Source organism: Schistocerca americana, chromosome 6 (genome assembly GCF_021461395.2).
Source record: "Schistocerca americana isolate TAMUIC-IGC-003095 chromosome 6, iqSchAmer2.1, whole genome shotgun sequence".
NCBI lineage: Eukaryota > Metazoa > Arthropoda > Insecta > Orthoptera > Acrididae > Schistocerca > Schistocerca americana.
In genome coordinates, this window is record NC_060124.1 from 460,122,749 (window position 1) to 460,146,178 (window position 23,430).

The 23,430-nt window shown below is 42.4% G+C and overlaps 1 non-coding gene across 1 annotated transcript; it reads left to right on the top strand.

Annotated features, from left to right (window-relative positions):
* The first annotated feature begins 10,433 nt into the window (after positions 1–10,433).
* Positions 10,434–10,507, top strand: Trnat-ugu. The gene has a single exon. It is a non-coding gene; the product is annotated as a tRNA-Thr (tRNA).
* The last annotated feature ends 12,923 nt before the right edge of the window (positions 10,508–23,430 follow it).

The following is a 23,430-nucleotide window of genomic DNA, read 5'->3' on the forward strand; positions in this document are numbered from 1 at the left end:
CACAAAACAAAGTAGGCCCATTTAAAAGAACAAATTGAGCAGTTTTACCTACTCCGCGAACGAAGTTCGCGGAGTAGGTAAAACTGCTCAATTTGTTCTTTTAAATGGGCCTACTTTGTTTTGTGGCGCCAAATTAAATTTTTCTCTAATGAAAACTTCATCTTCTTCGAGTTTGGGTAACGGATGGATAACCGTTGCTTTCGTTGCATGTAACAGTGCAGGTAGACCTGGTTTGGAATCCTTTGAAACCCGTGAAATTTTGGCCTACCGTACTATACCTGGTGTTTGCTATATTTTAACTATTTCATAGTGCATACAAACAAAACATGAAACAATCGTACAAACATAAAAAAAAATGATGACAAGAAATGTGACCTTCTTTGTGTTCAGCTTGTATGTTGTGTAGTTAATAGAGGCGAGAATTGAAGACTTTAATAGAGAAAAAATTTGATATAATTAATATATCACTAGATAGAATTGCATAATTATTCGTAACATACGTAATTTTATCTGGAAAATGTGCACTGTCAAATGTGTAACGACAAGAAAAGCGACCTGCTAACTTTACCTTGCCGTGCACTTGCCAAGAAAAAATACGACAGTCATCAGTAAGTAATCACCTAAATATAATTGCATAATTGGTCATAAAATGTGTAAATTCATCTGGAAAAATATGCACGGTCTGATGTGAAACGACAAGAAAAGCGACCTGCTAACCTTACCTTGCTGGGCACTTGCCAAGAAAAAATACGATAGTCATCAGTAAGTTGTAATGTGAATATAATTGCATAAGTGATCATAAAATTAGCAAATGGCATTATAGCATGTTAAATCATATAGTGTCTTCATTCAATAAAAGGTTTGATGTTTGACCAATGGTGGTTGCCTTTGGATTTTCTGGTTCTCAAAGTTTCGACGTGTACAACACTGGGGTCAGGAATGCTGTGAATCCGATATGGACCTCCGTATAGAAGTTCAAATTTACTGCACCTACCTTTTCCTTTGTTGGATAAATAGTGTGTACGTACTAATATTTTCTGTCCAATGTGAAAGTCACGGCGTGTACAAACCTATTTTTGCTGTCTTCTCCGGCGCTCTGCGGCACGTTTGATGTTGTTCAGCGCAATGTCAATTATTTCATGGTGTCGTAGTCGACGAGATGTAGGAAAGTTTACTAATTCTGTAATTTTGTTAGGTGGTTCAACATTTTTCAGTATAACAGACGGAGATAGCATTGTGAATTCATTTGGAATGGAATTAATTACATCCTGGAGTGAGTGTATGTGTGTGTCCCATTCAATATGTCTTTTATGGCAGTATATTCTACACAGTGTACCAATTTCTTTCATTAATCGTTCACAAGGGTTCGAAGAAGCATGGTACTTGGATATATAGATCGGAGAAATGTTTCTAGCTCGTAACATGCGTGTCCATATAGCAGAACGAAATTGTGATCCATTATCGGAAATTACTTTCAACACATGCCCTGCATGAAATAGAAAATGCTTTACAAATGCTTTCGAAACGATTTTAGCGGTAGCTTTGCGTAATGGAGTGAAAGTAACAAATTTTGAAGTGAGTTCAACAGCGACAAAGATGTAGCAAAAACTTCTATTAGTTCTGGGAATCGGACCAAAAATGTCTACAGCGGCCATATATCTCAATTTAACAGGTACAATGGGATATAATGGAGGAATATGTGAAGTTGTGTCTGACTTAGCTTTCTGGCAGATTTTACATGACGCTAAAACTCGTCGTATACGTTTCTCCATGTTGGCAAAATAACAGTTCTGTCTCAGTATAAGAAAACATTTTCTAGCTCCGTAATGTGCGTAACTTAAATGAGTATACCATATTAATTTGTTAACCAGTTCGTCAGGAATGCATAATAACCAATTGTTGCTGTCAGGATGAGAGCGGCGAAATAGAATGTCATTGCGTACAGTGCAATGGTTTCTAATCGTAACATTATTCCTATCTTGCCAAAGGTGTTTAATTTCTTTCCATACGTTGTCTTTATTTTGCTCTTTTGCTGTGTCCTGTAATGACGACGAAATTAAATTTTCAAATGCAACTTGTTGAATGTACATAACGCTGAAATTTGCTTTGCAGAAGTTGGTTGCGATGTCTTGCTGATTGTTGCTGAGAGATCGAGATAGTGCGTCAGCTACAACATTTTGTGTGCCGGGAATGTGAACAATTGTGAAATTAAATTCTTGTAAATAAAGTTTCCATCTACTTAACCTGTCGTGAGTAAATTTAGCTGAAGTAAAAATTGTATAGCTCTGTGGTCTGTGTAGACGGTGGTATGTCTTCCATAAAGAAAGTGCCTAAATCTCATAAAAGTCCATACAACACATAATGTTTCCAGTTCTGTAACAGAATAATTTCGTTCAGCAGGTGACAGAATGCGACTTGCAAATGCGATGTTTTTAATTACAGTTGAGCCATCTTCTTCAATTTCCTGAAAAATATGTACGCCTAAAGCGGTGTTGGAACTGTCGGTGGCAATGGAAAAATTTCTGGTAAGATCTGGGTGCGATAAAAGTGGTGCATTCAACAAAGCATGTTTCAGGTTCATAAATTCAGAATGTGCTTGCTTATCCCAGGACCAAATACTGTTTTTACCTGTCAATTGGCATAATCTAGGTGTGTCTAAAGCAAAGTGATGAATAAATTTACGAAAAAAGTTAATTAAACCCAATAAACTGCGTAGTTGCATCTTCGTTGTAGGAACAGTAATGTCACGTAAAGCTTGAAGTTTTTCCGGATCAGGCGCAATGCCTTCTGCTGAAATTACATGTCCAAGAAATTTTATAGAAGTTTTGCCAAAGTGCGATTTACTGAGATTAACTGTGAGTCCTTGTGCACGAAAAGTTTGTAACAGACGTTCAAGAATCATATTGTGTTCAGACCAGTTAGCTTCTGCAATAAGAATGTCGTCTACGTACGTCATGATTCTGTTTTTCATGCAAACGTGTGTCGGATGGCGTCAAAATTAATAACATTTTCGTGAACAAGATTCTGCGTGTCAAAATTATTTCTTACGTTACTGGAATATGCAACCTGTACTGTATCTGGTCAAATTCTATCTGACGTATTATTATTGTCAGGACAATTCTGTGGCATTTCGACTATTTGAACTGTTCTATTATTTCTTCCAGACGTATTACGCTCTGGATGATATCTACTGTCTGGTTCATTCATGAGAATATGTTGTTGTTGATCATTTTGCTGCTGGTAAGACTGACTGTTATTAAAAGTATGTTGGTGATTATGCTCGTAGTTTTTACGTCTGTCGTGATAGTCATTTATATACGGTGCATTGCGATAGGAATTGAAATACTGTGTTTATGTACGTAGTTGTTTCTTTGCTGCCGTGCGTTACTATTTGTTGTACCCTGGACTATACGTGCACGCGGCTAAACATTAAAGCTTGGTTGACCTTGTGCATTACATTGTTGGTTAGGTATGCCAAGCGGCTGACTTTCATGCTGTTGTGGTGAAAAACATCTATTGTTACCAAAAATGTGGTTCCTGTTGCTGAAAATTTTACACATACTGATGAGTACGATTTTATCTGTTATTAAAATTACGCTGGTAGTTCTGGAGTGTCTAATTAAAATTGTCACTTTCGGTAAAAATTTGTCTTATCGGGTTTTTATTACTACGTTTCTTAATTCTAGATAGGGCAATAGTTAAAGAGCTGTTTTGATAGATATAAAGGATAGTAGAAGAGAAGGCAGCAGTGCAGAAAACTAAAGATGAAACAGCACTACTACAGTTCGGGGCCCTATGCACGCTACGGCACATATTCATTTAAGCGTAATGAATCCCCTGAGGTCAATTACACGCTGCAAATAAATTTCAGCTTTTGCGTTACAGGCAATGGCGGTAAAAATTCAGAAATAAGTTGCTGTCTCCATGCTAATTGTAGTTTCTGCATTACACGAAATGTTGGTAAAAATTCAAGAGCAAATTGCCGTATCCAGTTCAAAGCTAGTTTCTGCGTTACAGGTAATAGCCGTGAAAGTACAAAAATAAATTGTCGTATACAGTTCAAATCGTGTATCTGTGCTCTGTCATTATTAAATTCCTTAAATTTTCTTACGGATAAAAATTGCTCGCAATCTACGTTCTCGTCTCTGAATTTGAGAACACGTTCAGGTTTGTGTGAGAATCTGTTTGTCCGTGTCCTTTCGGATTTCAAGTTGCGTAGCTTTTCAGATTTTAAGTCGCGTGGTTTTTCGGATTTTAAGGCGCGTAGTCTCTGTAAACTACTTAAGTTACACTGGCTACGTGAGTGTGACAAATGCTCGCAACGTGGCGTATTCTGTGACGTATTGGTGACTGGAATAGTTTTCAATTCTGTTACTTTAATACTTTCGTCAATTTGGTTGTTGTGTCGTTCACTTTCATTATCGACTTCCGTATTCAGAGTGTGTGAAACTTCCAGTGACTCCAAATTAAACTCGTCGCGTATCTGTACTGCGTTTTTAGGGCATTGTTCAGTGACTGCATTAATTTCGTGTATCTGTGTTGCGTTTGCTGAACATTGTTCATTGACTGCATTAATTTCGTCTTTATGTGATCCTGTTGTGCCTACACGTGTACTACTTAATTCTTGTGCAACAGTGCCAACTTCTTCATTACTGTTATTAGCACAAGCCTTAGTATCCTCACGTAATTGTCTTTTAGTATCATAATATTGCGTGGCAATGGCTTTAATCTGTTCATCGAGCTGTTTATTCCGTTCACTAAGTTGTTTGATGTTTTCATTGATGTTGTCTTGTTCTTCATTCGACTGTTTATAACTTTCATTAATTAGTTTACGTTGTTTGAGATCGTTTACCTGTATTTCATTCATTAGTCGTAATATTGCCACAATGTGATCCCAGCCAAAATTATCGGCTCTATTCTCTGTACTGTTTAATGCCGTACCTGCAATTGTAACGTTTTGTGTGACCATTTGGTCATTCTGTAATTTACAAAATTGTATGCCAGTCGAATGTACACTGTCAGTCACTATTTCGGAATTAAATGAATCCATCGTACTTTCAGTACACTGTCCATTTCCATTAGAAAAATTTGTCTGTGCGTTACTTGAATTTTGCAAACCGGTTGTGTTAAGCTGGGCAGCGCTCATTACAATAGAGCGCCCCGCGTCGTCAATTGTCGTCAAATTAACAGAGGAGACAATTGAGTTCGTTTGTTCATCACTACGGTCAAAATCAACGTTGGTGGTCGGTACATATTGATTGTCAATAAACGGAGGATTGTCATCATTACACTGCGTGTCACAATTACTATCGGTCAAGTTGTTTAATTCGGTTATTTCACTCATTATACCTTGCGATGTACTATTAATAGTTTTTCGCGGCATTTTAACACAAATCACAATTATTCACAAATGAAACAAGGACAACGCAAAATGCAACAAACATAAATACAACAAAGAGCAACCAATTGCCGATGAGCTGTGGGAGAAAGTCACAAAATTAGTAAAAGCGTTGCCCCAAATTCTATTTATATTTTATGAAATAAGAGCAAATATCTGACTACTTCTCAGAAGATTCTCAAAGAAATACGATCCTGGCAGGGTCGCCAAGTGTAACCTCCCCACAAAAGAAATTTTATGACAATATAAAAAAAGGAAAATGGAGCCAAGTGTAACCTCCCCGTAAAAATATGAAAAGGAAAAGAATTGAATATAATTGCAAATAGTGCCAAATGTTAGCTTCCTACAGTAATGAAACTCAATGATAATAAAAATGTGCAAAAATGTTTTAAGTCCCCACAAAATTAACGTTATGGTGAACCTGATAAATTTTATAAGGGCAGCTGCGCTGACCTTAGGCCCTGTGCAATAATTAATCTGATAAATTGATTCTGGGAGGAAAAGCATAGGAAATATTGTTTCAATTAGAATGGTTCTTTTCTTAAAAACGATTGCTTTGAAAACAAAATTATTATTGGGGCATTTCTTGAACAAATTAATTACAATTAACATACATTACATTATCAGATGTGCGCAATGCTGCTTCATTACCTTATTTAACAATACACCTCGTCCCGAACCTTGACCAGAGACCCATGTCGTCGCCCGCCGACTCCTCACACACACAACTTCCGACTGAGTCCAACTCGCAACTAGCACTGACTGAGTGCAACTAGCAACTGCTCCTCGCGACTCCCTACATGCAACTGAACTCTCGTGCAGTCAAGCGCAGACTAGCAACGATAAACAACTCTCTGGTCAGAGATTCTGTCATGCCTCGCCATCGCTGGTACTGAATACATACGCGTTTCTAGCTGTAATTTCATTTTTAACCCGTTGGCAACAAACTAATTACGAAATAACAGTTGGCAAAAAAAAAACAAAAAAAAACAGTCAAACAAAAGTAATAATTAAAATTATTAAAAAATATCATATGATAGATACGCGCAGTGACAACAGCAGGACACATTTGCAATTGCAGATGAAAGGACTTTGCAGAGATTGCAGAGTTTACACTGCACAAGCCTCAACGAAGTGACGTTTGAAGGCCCCCTGGATTGTCGGGACTTGCGCATAGGCTACATCAGGCAAACGTGCAGGCCAAGTGACAGAGTCTTCACAACCACAATTTGGAAAGAGCTTGCTGGGTACGTGGAAGTGCCGTAATTTGCGTCGGTTACGCACTTGCTTAAATAGGTATCGCCTTTGCACCTTTCGTTATCTTCTGAGACGCACTGACAAGAGCGCGTCTTGAGCTGAAATTATAAGAACACTGGATTCGCAAACGAATATTGGCCGGAACATAATACCTCAACCATTGCTTTCCGCTAATTAAAACGTTGCTAAGCAAAATCAGTTATCGGTATTCCGTATAGAGAAAAAATATTTGCTTCCTAAAAAGACGGCTAAGCTCTTGTTGTGAAAGGGGATGAGTGGAGTTAATATTAAAAATTCAGTGAATGTCATCCTGGCTTAATTCCATAATCAGATAATATTTTATCCCACCGAGTGAGACACACATTTGCTCGCTGCAACTTACATGCAAATTCATTTGCGTATCCCAAGAAATACATTTTGTCTGAAACTTCATAACAAACTGAAACTGTCTGGCAAATAGGGTCTCGAAGTCAGATTTCCGCGTTACTTAGAAAACACACATAGGAAACAGTGACGTTTATGGCACATTGCAGGCCTTGATCTATTACATTACATCGAACTGCTTGCGAGACGGTAGGGAAAATAGGATACCCAATCCGTGACAGATGGTAGTGCCATGTGGACCGGGAGTGTGGGAAGGCAGTAACAGACCGTGTCGTCCTTGAGCGACCGCTAAGACCAGGTAGTGCCTTATCAAATGTGCCCCCAAGGTTCAGAATTTGCAACATTAATGTTTATATTATTAAGAAACCAGTCTGAAAATACTGAAGAGTTTACTCTTATTGATGTATGTATAACTACAATCTGTCCAGACGCTCCGATTTGACATGCTATAGGATGCAACAACATGACTACACCGAAAATAATCTGTCTCCAAAGAAAGAGCAAGCTCCTGAGTCGACTGTCTCTCTACCTATCTATACTGATCATACAGAAAATTACGACAACATATCTAACAGCTGGTATGTCCACCTTTGGCGTGGATAACAGTGACGACGCGTCATGGCACAGAAGCAATGAGGTCTTGGTAGGCCGCTGGAAGGAGTTGGCACGACATCTGCACACACACACACACACACACACACACACACACACAAGTCGCCTAATTACCGTAAATTTCGTGGAAAGGAAGCAGGGAGGGGTGGTCTATGAGCTCTGACGACACGTTCAATCACATACCAGATGTGTTCCACCGGGCATAGATATGGCAATTTTTGGAGGGGGTGGGCAGCACACCAACTGGAAAGGTGGGGGGGAGGGGGGGGGCAGCACAACAACTGGAACTCGCCACAACGTTTCTAAACCACTCCATTACACTCCTAGCCATGTTAAAAAATGCACGAGCTCCATTGGACCGATGGACCCGTGGATGCTCAAGCAAATGTTCCCCAGAGCATAAGGGAGCCGCCAGCTTGTCTTCGTCCCACAGTACAGGTGGCGAGGAGCGGTTCCCCTGGAAGACGACGAATTCGCGCCCTCCCATCAGCTTGATGGAGAAAGGTATCGGTGTTTATCAGACCATGCTACACCCTGCCACTGCGCAACGTCCAGTGCCGAATGTCATGTGCGTATTTTACTTGTAGTTTTAGAGGACGTGGTATTAATATTTGCACATGCATTGGTCACTGGTTGTATTCAGTCACATTTTTACGCTGCCCGACATTAAAGACTGATTTCTTTTCCGCGAAAATTCGCTGTCTGACCCATAGCGCTCCTCGAACACCCGACAATTCGTGCAGTTCCTGAAATGCTCGTGCTGACCCTTTGGGCCATCACTATCTGCCCTCGGTCAAACTTAGCTAGACAGATGAAGATAGTAAATGTTGTCGAAAGAACAGATACCATTGATGAAGGTGCAGCTTCTCTAGAACAAATGATAATCAATTGAAACCCTCAGGTGTTGTTGATATACCTCGATGGGGACAGCTGAAAATGTGTGCCCCGACCGGGACTCGAATCCGGGTCTCCCGCTTACATGGATGACGCTCTATCCATCTGAACCACCGAAGTCCCCATCGAGGTATATCAACAACACTTGTCGGCAGCTGAGGGTTTCAATGAATTATCATTTATTCTTAGAAGCTGCACGGTCATCAATGATATCTGTTCTTTCGAGAACAGTTTCTATCTTTCTAAATATAGTTAAAGGCTACCAGGCTATTGACCTTTTCCTGTGCGAATGCGCACAGTTTGCCCGAACTCTTACGGGAATCGTCACCTTAGTGTGCGCGAGTAATGAGTGGATGGGCAAACACCTATTAGGTACATTACGTATGTACACTCCTGGAAATGGAAAAAAGAACACATTGACACCGGTGTGTCAGACCCACCATACTTGCTCCGGACACTGCGAGAGGGCTGTACAAGCAATGATCACACGCACGGCACAGCGGACACACCAGGAACCGCGGTGTTAGCCGTCGAATGGCGTTAGCTGCGCAGCATTTGTGCACCGCTGCCGTCAGTGTCAGCCAGTTTGCCGTGGCATACGGAGCTCCATCGCAGTCTTTAACACTGGTAGCATGCCGCGACAGCGTGGACGTGAACCGTATGTGCAGTTGACGGACTTTGAGCGAGGGCGTATAGTGGGCATGCGGGAGGCCGGGTGGACGTACCGCCCAATTGCTCAACACGTGGGGCGTGAGGTCTCCACAGTACATCGATGTTGTCGCCAGTGGTCGGCGGAAGGTGCACGTGCCCGTCGACCTGGGACCGGACCGCAACGACGCACGGATGCACGCCAAGACCGTAGGATCCTACGCAGTGCCGTAGGGGACCGCACCGCCACTTCCCAGCAAATTAGGGACACTGTTGCTCCTGGGGTATCGGCGAGGACCATTCGCAACCGTCTCCATGAAGCTGAGCTACGGTCCCGCACACCGTTAGGCCGTCTTCCGCTCACGCCCCAACATCGTGCAGCCCGCCTCCAGTGGTGTCGCGACAGGCGTGAATGGAGGGACGAATGGAGACGTGTCGTCTTCAGCGATGAGAGTCGCTTCTGCCTTGGTGCCAATGATGGTCGTATGCGTGTTTGGCGCCGTGCAGGTGAGCGCCACAATCAGGACTGCATACGACCGAGGCACACAGGGCCAACACCCGGCATCATGGTGTGGGGAGCGATCTCCTACACTGGCCGTACACCACTGGTGATCGTCGAGGGGACACTGAATAGTGCACGGTACATCCAAACCGTCATCGAACCCATCGTTCTACCATTCCTAGACCGGCAAGGGAACTTGCTGTTCCAACAGGACAATGCACGTCCGCATGTATCCCGTGCCACCCAACGTGCTCTAGAAGGTGTAAGTCAACTACCCTGGCCAGCAAGATCTCCGGATCTGTCCCCCATTGAGCATGTTTGGGACTGGATGAAGCGTCGTCTCACGCGGTCTGCACGTCCAGCACGAACGCTGGTCCAACTGAGGCGCCAGGTGGAAATGGCATGGCAAGCCGTTCCACAGGACTACATCCAGCATCTCTACGATCGTCTCCATGGGAGAATAGCAGCCTGCATTGCTGTGAAAGGTGGATATACACTGTACTAGTGCCGACATTGTGCATGCTCTGTTGCCTGTGTCTATGTGCCTGTAGTTCTGTCAGTGTGATCATGTGATGTATCTGACCCCAGGAATGCGTCAATAAAGTTTCCCCTTCCTGGGGCAATGAATTCACGGTGTTCTTATTTCAATTTCCAGGAGTGTAGATTGTGGACGGTTGGGAATGTGGGTCTCATAGGACGCGTACGGATAAGACCCTGCAGTCGCACTATTCATCTGTGTCCTCGGTGGCTCAGACGGATAGAGCGTCTGCCATGTAAGCAGGCGATCCCGGGTTCGAGTCCCGGTCGGGGCACACATTATCAGCTGTCCCCATCGATGTATATCAAAAACACCTGTCGGCAGCTGAGGGTCTCAATTAATTATCATTTAGCTAGGTAGCGCACCGTCCCCATTCTACAGGCGGACAGCACGCTCACTGATAGCACATGCACCATTCGTGTGTCTGACTAGCAATGATTTCTCGCTGCTATCGCCTGGACGGGTATGTCTATGGTAGATCGGTGATCATAATGTGCTAGCTGATCAGTGTGTATCATAAGTAACACCTACACAGACTCTTCCACGAAATTGTATCGACTCTTCCGCAATGGGTTACTCAAATCTCTGGCGACACGTTGTGCAGACACGTATGGTGAATGTTAGTTTTTGACTACAAGCGTTACAATATACGAAATGAAGAAGTTGATAGCTATTGTAAGTAATGCAAGGTAAATCATTGCTCGCTCTACTGCACTATTACATTGTAACAGATTTGTGGTTATCCCATACCGTCGTTTTTCCTGGAAAGATGTCTCCCCCCGACAGATTATACAAACGCAGCGCGTTTCCCACGCGTATGACCAGCGCCCAAGGTGGAAAGCACGCAGATCGAATGCACCTCAGCGCGTTCGCACCTTGTGAAACTCAAACCCGCGGGCACGCAGCTTGCGAAAACGTGTCATGCAGCCAGCGCAATTCAACAAACCGTGGCCTATAAATTGAGGTGACAAAAGTCATGGGATGGCGACACGAACATATAAAGGTGCCAGAAGTATCGCGTACACAAGCTGTAAAAGGGCAGTGCATTTGTGACCAGTGATTCAGGCGATAAGATTTTCAACGTGATTATTTACACACGACGGGAATTGCCGGACTCTGGACGCGGAATGGTAGTTGGAGCTAGACGCATGTAACATTCCATTTCGGAAATCGTTAAGGTTTCCAATATTCCGAGGTCCACAGTGTTAAGAGTGTGCTGATAACTTCAAATTTCAAGCATTAATTCTGACCACTGACATCGCAATGGGCAACGGTTTTCACTTAAGGGGAGGTTTACTATCTTTGGACAGAAAAAAGCATGTTCTTTGAGTTTTTTTTTCTCTGGATGTGTTATAGATATCAATGACAAATGTGGTCAAAATGTTTATTGATATTTCCTCGACAAACTGCAATTTTTTCGACCGGAAATGTCGAAGAGCGAAGGCGGAAGTGCCATCGGAACAAAACAAAATTTCGATGTTGACCTCCACGCGCGGTACAGGTCAGCCAGTTCGTCTGAAATCAAAATTGAGTCGACGTTAACGAAGTATGTAAGATTGTTTAGGAGTTGTACCTCGCGTAACTTATGTGGACCATAGGAAACAAAATGGCGGCCATTTGAAGAAAATAGGGTTCCTTCATCGATTTTTCTTCGTCCCCCAAGTAAAAATATTTATAGTTGATGGATCGGAGTAAAAGTGGTACAACTGCTAGGCAATTTAGTTAGCTTCGTCGGAAACAAAGAATCATGCCAATCGGCTCAGTAGATTTGAAGTTACCATACCGCGCGATAACAATGTCATTTCGAGAAAAGCGCCTTTGAAGTTTTGACTACATATAAATGCAACATTACGTTCACTCTGCCATTCCGGGTCCATAAACTATTCCTTCCTCTTCCTCATAGAGGGCGTTCTGCTCGATCTGGGACTTCCTGCGCTGCTCCAGAGTCCCAGGTTAACGTCCATCGTTGTCATGGTCTTCAGAATTGCTGAATACCCTTCGTTGAAGCTGCTCACTGCCAGGAAAGTCGCAATCTCCACAGCCTTCGCACCAGAATGCAAATGCTTGGGGCCTAACTTCCAAACACATGCGTTCAAACTTTCATTTGAATTTCGTGTGTTTCCTCCCAAACACCGGTACAATAACTCGTCCTCCGAAAGAAAAAAAAAACTGGTGTGTGAGAAGTCCGATTTCAGGTAGGTGCATCTTTTTGTTCAACCGCGAATAACAATCATCTCCGTTTTCGTATTCGAAAAAACCTTTGCAGGGGTAGATGATAAAGACTTTTATGGATCCAAAAAATGCAATTCAAACAAAATCGATTTTTTGAACCTTAACAACCGAGAGTGCCGGCGTTTGCGTAGAGTTGTCAGAACTAACAGACAAGCAACACTGCATGAAATAACTGCAGAAGTCAATGTGGGACGTACGTCGAAAGTACTTGTTTGGACAGTACTGCGAAATTAGGCGTTAATGGGCTATGGCAGCAGACGACCGACGCCAGTGTCTTTGCTAACAAAATGACATCACCCACATCGCCTCTCCTGCTCGGTTAGATCGTAGACGACTGGAAAACATGGCTCTTGACCATATCGGTTGGACCCTCGAAGACTAAAAGACCAAAGCCTGGTCAGAAGACTCCCGATTTCAGTTAGTAAGTCCTGATGGTAGGGTTCGGGCGTGGCGCGAATCCCACGGAGCCATGGTCCCAAGCTGTGATCAACACACTGTGCAAGTTGATGGTAGTTCCATAATGGTGTAATCTGTGTTCACATGGAACTGACTGGGTCCAGTGATTGAACAGAACCGGTCGTTGGCAAAATGGTTATGTTCTGCTACATGGAACCATTCTAAGCCGTTCCTTAAGAAAATTATGTTACTCAGCACTTCAATGTTTGACTCGTGCGTCTTTGCGTGTTTTATGGACTTCTATGATGACATGGGCATCGACTGAGCGATGTAGAGCATGTTTAAAAAAATGTGATAGAATAGTTGATTTTGTATGATTTGATACTTAATCCTATTATCTGACTCTAACTTAAGGAGCTCATGGAGTTTGAACGAGATTAAATGTCGTAAGCGCTTTGCTTCACTTAGTGCACGTATATAGGGAATGATTGTTGATATAACTTCTGCGTGTGTAAAGTTGACTGTGCGACTGTCAGATTAGTGTATTTAGATCTAGTATTTTCATACTTGATACTCTTATAAAACAAATATCTTCGGAAAGGTTTCAACAATTAAGTACGACGACCAGTTGATCTTATACTGGAATTAATTCAGTCGCTAAGATGTTCTAAGCAGATATTCACCGTATATGTGCAACTCCAACGTTCTCCAGAAACCGATTACCGGGCTTACCATTCGTTACAACGCTGTTGCTCGAATAATAACTTTGAAATACATACGTCGGCCGCGGTGGCCAAGCGGTTCTAGGCGCTCCAGTCCGGAACCGTGCGACTGCTAGGGTGCCAGGTTTGAATCCTGCCTCGGGCGTGGATTGTGTGTGTCTTCCTAGGTTAGTTAGATTTAAGTAGTTCTAAGTTCTAGGGGACTGATGACCTCTGATGTTAAGTTTCATAGTGCTCAGAGCCATTTGAACCATCTTAAATTACTTAAAAAACTCATGAAGCTGGCATATAATTTGCTTGACTATGAAATTCTACTGGAGTTTACACATAACATATAATACGTTTGATGCTGAAATTCTACTGGAGTTTACACAACATGTATGACGTTAAAGCTCTACCAGGCGCAATATTCATAATGGCATAAATACTATTCAATGTTGAAGTGCGCAATCACTTTCATGCGTAATTACCTTTACATACACACACATGTAAGCACTGAAGTCAGTTTCATTAATAGCTGGTGTCAAAATTCAACTGTGAGAAGTTGTATAATGTTGGTCGAAATGTGACATTACTTCTCGGCCTGATTTTTAAAGGACAAAGTGCCTGTTTCTCTGAATCTTGAATTTAGCAATTCACTTCACACTTGTTTTTCAGACATGTCACTTTCGTCACTCTGGAGTAGTTTATATGTCTTGTTTTGTTGAGGAATTAGAGTAGTGAAATTCATCTTCCACTGTCAGCAGTAAGAAATACTTCAGCACAATAGATACTTCAGCTCACACTTCTGATAATGTAGGAACGTATTTTAAGCGGCCACTGCATCTGTTACGGGTTCCCTAAATACTAGGCTAAGATGGGGGGAATTTTTTTGGAAACTTTCGCCTCTTTATTACTAGAGTAATAAGTATACCTCTTTCTGGGACTCGTTGAGGATGCCGGTACACTGATGATGATGATGTTTGGTTTCTGGGGCGCTCAACTGCGCGGTCATCAGCGCCCGTACCGAGTCCCAGTCTTTACAAATTCCAACTTTTTCTCTCAGTCCAATCGATAAATGATGAAGATGATGATGAAATGATGAGGACAACACAAACACCCAGTTCCCAGCAGAGAAAATCCCCAACCCGGCTGGAAATCGAACTCAGGACCCCATGATCCAAAGGCAGCAACGCTAGCAACTAGAGCACGTGATACGGACGTAGCGGTACACTGATGAGACATCAGAGTGCCGACATGAGAAATTTACTCAAATAGTGACAAAATTTAAGGTCGAAATATGAAGTAAAACTTTACGTTCCCACCGTCATACGTGTTTTCTGCATGGTACGCAATTAATTTGCAGAACTGAAACACGTACCAGTTTTAGAAACGATGCCCTTACGTAAGCTATTTCTGTCCTCACGTCAATGTTACAATGCGTTTCTGCGATCTTGCGTTCGTAGTTCGACAGTCTCACTTTTATTCTTACATTACTCTCTTTGTTCGCAGGATAAACGACAGCTTATTTGGCACCACACTTTTCAATGTTGCTACAACACTAGATGAACACCAAATCAAATTGACGATTTTTTCTACACTAATAACTAAAGTTTCATGGTCAACAATTCTTAAAGGTTCGTTAAGGCTATACGTGAAATACACTCTCAGAACTCACACATTGGTTACACTCTCTTGAGCGTTGTTTTTTCCCTTTAAGGAGAAAAATTTAACCAGTGACGGAACAGTGACTATACTTGTTTCTAGGTTACAAATACAGTCTTTTTAGTTACACATATAGATAAAAGAAGAGTTTTTATGGGTTTAAATAGTATGCACATTTATAGGGCCTGCACGCTTATATAATTCTTGATTATTCCACTTTAGGAGGGCTTGGGGACTTGATCCAATCACAGTTTCACTCCCTTTTCATCTTTCCTTTTCGTCCAAAAACCTCTCCATTAATTAACTGTATTTTTTTTCCTTCCGTCTGTCCATTTCTTCCCCGTTGTTTCTTTCACTGAGACATGTTTAAGTTTCTTGTTTTGGATTTTACTTTTGGATTGTCTTCCCTCCTCAGTTCTTTATTCTGAAATTTCCGTTACTGCAGGTCATCTTAAGTTTCTTTTACCCAACTAGTCGTTAACTTGCTTCCACTGACGATGTTAAAGAACTTCTTTGTGATATGTTTGCATCCACCGTTCCATCGTTCATAGGTGTCTGTAGACCTGTAGGCGTCTTTTCTCAAATTTATCGGTGATGTCTGTGTTTTCGTAGAGTTTCTTTTTAAGTCATCTGATCCAAGTTTCTCGCAGAGAATAACGCCGTAATTTTTTAAGAATTTTTCGTTCTTGTTTCTCTGTGTCATAAATTTTTGTCATCCCTATAATTACTGTGGTTTCTGCAGCTTCTGGTAAAACAGCCGTGATGTAGTGTCGTAGTTTTGCATTACAAGATAAAGCTTTTGTGTTGTGGTGATTGTATGTCAGTATGTACGTCTTTTGCAATTTGAGTATTCTTTGTGTTGAGGATTAGTTCTGTGGGTTATATGTTTTCTCATATGTGATTGAAGTGGTAACCTGTGAGATTTTTCCATTCTGCGCCTTTGGTGGGAGTTTGACGGTTGATTCGGTGTCCATACACTGAGTTTTTCCGTAGGAAATTACGAGACCGGTTGTACAGTTGTCATGTAGTTTATCGAGTGTCAATTTGACTTCATCTTTGTTGTTTGTTAATGCAGCCAGGTCATCGGCAAACGTCAGGGGTTTCACAGTGACCTTCGTTTCTCTCTTCCAGTTTGGTTACTTTTTACGAGCATCAACCAATCTCTGATTGTTTTTTCCTAGTATGATGTTCAACAAGAGTGGCGATAGGAAATCTCCTTGCCGGGATCCCGTTTAAATTACGAATGATTTGTGACCTCTCCCATGAATTTCATGTATAATGGATCTGGTCTTTCTATCGACTAATGCTTCTACGCTATTTAATATCAATGGTCTGTCAACAGAATCGTAAGATATTTTTGAAATTTATAAATGCGACTGCAGTGAACCGGCATCTTCTCGATACAAGATCTGGCCTACCTGAATCCCACCTGATGCTCACCAGTCGGTGTTTCCACTTTCGGCTCAAGCTGGTTTCACAAGTTACTGGAACAAGTGTGATTCCCCTGTAATCGTTGGCATCTATTTGTCTCCTTGAATGTGATTTGCGTGTAACAAGGACCTCTTCCATTATTTTCAGATTTTCTCCGTTTTCCAGACTTCTGATATTATTCTTTGAGATTTTGGTGTTATGTCCTTCTGTCCAATTTCCGCTGTTCTACAATAAGTCCATCATCGCCAGGCCTAATTTTGAGGTTAAAATTTTGGCAGAATCTTATCAGGTTTTCAACATTTTTTGTCCTGTAGTGAGCAGTGTATGCTCCTGCGATTCTCCTCCATTTCTTTTCTTGTCCTCACTACCAACTTAAGATTCATAGCTGAATCTGGAGGTGGTGTTTACTAACTTTGTTCGTGGTTTCGTCTGGACGTCATCTCTCACCCGTGAATCTTTTATGTTGTACTCATTTGTTGGTGCGCGTATGTTAATCAGCCCGTGCGCCTTGTTTCCATTTGTAAACTGCAAAACCTGTGTCAAATTGTTTCGGTCATGTGATGATCTGTACTGCAGATTTTCCTTTACGGAACCTGTAATTCTCAGAGTCGAAGTGATTTTCATTGATAACGGTGATTCTTGCAATGCCAGAATTTTGATGCAGATCCGTCCATCATATTTGTAAAGTGGAGCACTTTCCCTGGTTTCTGTAGAGTGTTTTCGATCAGTGTACCTATGAGAAATTTCTGTTTTGGTTTAAGAGGTTTTGAAAAGCTCCTATCCTTCTCTACACGGCATGTCCGGCCTCCCAGAATTCTAAGACTGAACAGGAAAACACTGTCCATGGCTTTTTTGTTGTCCTGCCATGGCTCCTCCAAGTTGAAGAATCGTTTTTGTCAATCCCCTATGACGATCACGAGATACCAAGACTTAATTATTTAAATCAAGTCGTATGTCCAAGATCCGCCCCAACCAAGTCAACAAATACTGACCAACAGCTGCTGGAAACCTGATCAGACGCTGAGGATATTTTGATAGTATTTGGTACGTCATATGTATTGCATTTCCCCAGTGCCACCCACACTTGTGAGGCTTTCCCCTACCTCCCACTCCTCGAAGCACCGATGGGACGTCCATAATTGAAGTTACAGATTCAGAACGTTGCAAAAAGAAAACCAATGCTCAGAATGACATCAAATGTGAACAGCATACTACTGAAGCAGGGGGGAACGTCATAGAACAAAAAACTTAACGATAATTTGACCAAACATTTGATAATAGCTGGCGCTGAAACAACCATAATATGTATACCAACATAGTCGGAGGCCAACAGCTCACCAACAGAAGCTCTGGCCACAGTAGTTCCTCAATTTGCGTCCGAGACGCACAACGTGATTGCCTCGATGAAGGATTGAGCGCTGTTGGTAAAGCTCTTTTACAAGAACGGTGACTGTAGCCACAGAAGTTCCGAACATTCAAGAGTATGAAAAAAGGCATTGGTACGATGTATACTAATGTCTGGAGAACACAATCATAAAATTTGTAAACACAGGTTCTTCTGAAGTGCAATGTCACAGACAAGCAGTTCATCCGGTGTCTGTCCAACATGCGGCGACAGGACTGCAGTAGGGGTCGAGCAGTGGCGTACACACATGCGGTGAACGGGGAATTGTCCGAATGTTGGACATGCCTGCGAGCACGGTGCATACAATCATACGAAACATTCAGTAGTGCTATCCATACAAAAACACCCATCCTCAGAAATTATTTCCTGCTAACCTGCCAGGGAGTGAGACAGGGTTGTAGCCTCTCCCCGAAGTTTTTCAATCTGTATATTGAGCAAGCAGTACAGGAAACAAAAGAAAACCTCGGAGTAGGTATTAAAATCCATGGAGAAGAAATAAAAACTTTGAGCTTCACCGATGGCATTGTAATTCTGTCAAAGACAGCAAAGGACATGGCAGAGCGTTTGAACGGAATGGACAGCGTCTTAAAAGGAGGATTTAAGATGAACATCAACAAAAGCAAAACGAGGATAATGGAATGTAGTCGAATTAAGTCGGGTGATGCTGAGGGAATTAGATTAGGAAATGAGACACTTAAAGTAGTAAAGGAGTTTCGCTATTTGCGGAGTAGTAGTAGTCGAAGTAGAGAGTATATAAAATGTAGACCGGCAATGACAAAGAAAGCGTTTCTGAAGAAGAGAAGTTTGTTAACACCGAGTACAGATTTAAATGTCAGGAAGTCGTTTCTGAAAGTATTTGTATGGAGTGTTGCCATGTACAGAAGCGAAACATGGACGATAGTTAGTTTGGACAAGAAAAGAATAGAAGCTTTCGAAATGTGGTGCTACAGGAGAACGCTGAAAATTAGATGGGTAGATCACATAGCTAATGAGGAGGTACTCAACCGGATTGGGGAGAAGAGGAGTTTGTGGCACAACTTGACTAGAAGAAGGGATCGGTTGGTAGGACATGTTCTGAGGCATCACTGGACTACTAATTTAGTATTGGAGGGCAGCGTGGAGGGTAAAAATCGTAGAGGGAGACCAAGAGATGAACACACTAAGCAGATTCAGAAGGATGTAGGTTGCAGTAGGTACTGGGCGATGAAGAAGCTTGCACAGGATACAGTAGCATGGAGAGCTGCATCAAAGCAGTCTCAGGACTCAAGACCACAACAACAACAACAACAAACCTGCCAGCAAGACAGAGTTAATTCTGGAATTCATTGCTCACATGGAAGGAGGCAATGGATGGCCTTGGAACATTCTGTTGACAGACGAAGCCCATTTCCATCTCAAAGGTTATGTCAATACGCAGAATTGCAGAATATGGTCAACTAAAACTCCGCAGTCATGTCAACACTTCATTCTACAAAGATAAGTTTGTTGAGTGGTTTGACGACTTCATCTATCGTAAAGCTGTATTTTTCGAGGAGGTGAGTCCTGCGGGTCCTTTTACCACCGGCCGGAGTGGCCGAGCGGTTCTGGGCGCTACAGTCTGGAACTGCGCGACCGCTACGGTCGCAGTTTCGAATCCTGCCTCGGGCATGGACGTCTGTGATGTCCTTAGGTTGGTTAGGTTTAAATAGTTCTAAGTTCTAGGGGAATGATGACCTCAGAAATTAAGTCCGATAGTGCTCAGAGCGATTTGAACCTTTTACCTGTACCGTCAGCGGTACACGCTATGAGAATCTTCTGCGCACCAGCGTTATTCCAAGACTTCAACAGCGTAGGTGTGAAGGTAGGATCATTTTTATGCAAGATGTCTCACCTCCGCACATTGCACAGTCAGTGAAGCGGCGACTGCAGAGGCAATTCGGAAATGCTAGAATTATCAGCCGTCATTTCCCTGCAGCCTGGCTATCCACAACACCTGATCTTAATCTGTTTGACTTCCAGCTGTGGCCTGTCTGAAGGATTTTGTGTTCAGTGCTTCAATTTATCGTGGGTGAACTGAAGACACGCAGCCGGCCGCGGTGGTCTCGTGGTTCTAGGCGCTCAGTCCGGAACCGCGCGACTGCTACGGTCGCAGGTTCGAATCCTGCCTCGGGCATGGATGTGTGTGATGTCCTTAGGTTAGTTAGGTTTAAGTAGTTCTAAGTTCTAGGGGAATGATGACCTCAGAAGTTAAGTCCGATAGTGCTCAGAGCAATTTGAACCTTTTACCTGTACCGTCAGCGGTACACGCTATGAGAATCTTCTGCGCACCAGCGCCATTCCAAGACTTCAACAGCGTAGATGTGAAGGTAGGATAATTTTTATGCAAGATGTCTCTTCTCCGCACATTGCACAGTCAGTGAAGCGGCGGCTGCAGAGGCAATTCGGAGATGCTAGAATTATCAGCCGTCATTTCTCTGCAGCCTGGCTATCCACAACACCTGATCTTAATCTGTTTGACTTCCAGCTGTGGCCTGTCTGAAGGATTTTGTGTTCAGTGCTTCAATTTATCGTGGGTGAACTGAAGACACGCAGCCGGCCGCGGTGGTCTCGTGGTTCTAGGCGCTCAGTCCGGAACCGCGCGACTGCTACGGTCGCAGGTTCGAATCCTGCCTCGGGCATGGATGTGTGTGATGTCCTTAGGTTAGTTAGGTTTAAGTAGTTCTAAGTTCTAGGGGAATGATGACCTCAGAAGTTAAGTCCGATAGTGCTCAGAGCAATTTGAACCTTTTACCTGTACCGTCAGCGGTACACGCTATGAGAATCTTCTGCGCACCAGCGCCATTCCAAGACTTCAACAACGTAGGTGTGAAGGTAGGATCATTTTTATGCAAGATGTCTCTCCTCCGCACATTGCACAGTCAGTGAAGCGGCGGCTGCAGAGGCAATTCGGAAATGCTAGAATTATCAGCCGTCATTTCCCTGCAGCCTGGCTATCCACATCACCTGATCTTAATCTGTTTGACTTCCAGCTGTGGCCTGTGTGAAGGATTTTGTGTTCAGTGCGCCAATTTATCGTGGGTGAACTGACGACACGCAGCCGGCCACGGTGGTCTCGCGGTTCTAGGCGCTCAGTCCGGAACCGCGCGACTGCTATGGTCGTAGGTTCGAATCCTACCTCGGGCATGGATGTGTGTGGTGTCCTTAGGTTAGTTAGGTTTAAGTAGTTCTAAGTTCTAGGGGACTAATGACAATAGAGGTTAAGTGCGATAGTGCTGAGAGCCATTTTTTTGAAGACGTGCATTGCACAACGCGTTCTGAACGTGAGCCCTGAGACACTCCGGTTTGTTGTGGAACATCCTGTTTCTCTATTTTGGCTTGTGGCAGAAAATTTTGGACAGCATACTGAATATGTCTTGCGCCAGCCTGACGACAGTTAGAAACCGATTTCGTTTTGCTTTTTATGCGGTTTTAGGCTACAGGACCATAAAAAACGATGATATTTTGTTTTTTATGAGACTTTTGACCTCGGGACGATTAAATCCTGTCATTTGGCTTTGGATGCTGTTTTTGGAGTCAGGACTATTAGAAGTCGACGTGGTACGACCTTGCCGTGGTGGATGGGCTTACCTAACTAACAGTGTCTGCCGGCCTTGTGCAGTAATGCACATTGAACAATACGGATGTTTCCACCGAGGTGACAAAAGTCATGGCGTAGCGATATGGAAATGTACAGATGGCGGTGGTATCTCGTACACAAGGGCAGTGCACTGGCTGAGTTGTAGTTTCTACTCAGGCGATTCACGTGAAAAGTTTTCCGATGTGATCATGGCCGCATTACGGGAATTAAGACTGTGAACGCGGAATGGTAGTTGGAGCTTACGCACGTGACATCCTATTTCGGAAATCGTTAGGGAATTAAGTATTCCGGAATCCACTGTGTCAAGAGATTGCCGAAAGTTCAGTTTTTCTTTCATCTCATTGTTTATAATGTGATATCTCCTAAACTCTATGTCGAACAATGATATAATTTTACAGGTACATTCAGTGGTGTATGTGAATACTGTTTGCAAAACATGTAGCAAATACAGTTAATATTAAGGAAATAACAAATTAAAATGTCATGTCTGATGCGGCAGTTATAATGCGTGAATGGTAAAAATGTAGTACGAAATAACTTTTTTTTCATCATTTCGTGGAGCTTGTCAGTGGGAAGGAATTTTGTAAAAGTTTTATATTATGTATAAAGTTTGTTCCAGTCACTAAGTGCACACGTTCTGAAATAACGGACGAATAAAATCTTCTTTTTCACCACACCCCTTTCTTAGCTGGGTGGTTCTTACCTCTAACGCATTTTTTTTTCTTATAGTTAGTGATGTAAATACCATGTTTGTTTGAAATCGGTACAATGCTTGAGATGGCCATGTGGAAAATACATACATACACATTGTTGTAGTAAAAACTTCACTAAATGACCTACATTTGTGAGGAACTACCTCCATATGATATTCACATCCTCTGATGATTCTCGGTTTATTTTGACAATAAATCAAGTAGTTCGGTTTACTGTTGTAAGTTAAGAGACACACATTCAGACACTTCCTCTCTGATATGCCCGACAATGTAACGAAGTTGCTGATTCACATTCACAGATGGAGATGAGTGACTGTTAATAAGCAGCTCTTTTGTTCCAATAAACATGCAACAAAAGGGCCGAACTTCCCACATTTACCTTAACTAGAACCATGACACAGCATGACGTGGTACCTATAAAACCTAACATTCTGCAGTTAGGGACTGGCAAGGTTGGTATTTTAGAAATTTCATTAATCCTTTAAATAAATCAATGCACATTCATTTACAGTAAGCTCAGTGCCCAACACAACAGTAGTAGGAATGTTGCTTACCACAGCATTAACTGCAGCTTGAACTATGTTTCCACTCTGATCTTTACACACAGCAGAATCAGTACATAATTCGTTCTAAATATTCATACGATCAATGTACCGCAACTATTTGATTATATCGTTTTAGTTGCTTCATTTCCATCCCATGGCTGACATTTGAGGGCAAAATGAGGTCAGCTTTCCTACTATCATATGAATGGACAGCTGTCCATCACCTAAACTTCCCAACTACTGGATTTTGCTTACGCCAATTTGGTTTGGTAGTACTACATTGTATTTTTCGGTTACCTTGATTAATAACATTCACATTTGATTCTGTGGTATTTCCTTGATTGGGATTCCATCGGTTTTGATGGTTACCGTCCCATGGATTGGTATTATTCATAACACAACCACGATTGTACCAGTTATGATATTGTCTTCTTTTATTATAGTGAAACGCACTTGTGTTGTGCATGCTTATTTAGCAGAGGTCCTAAAATAG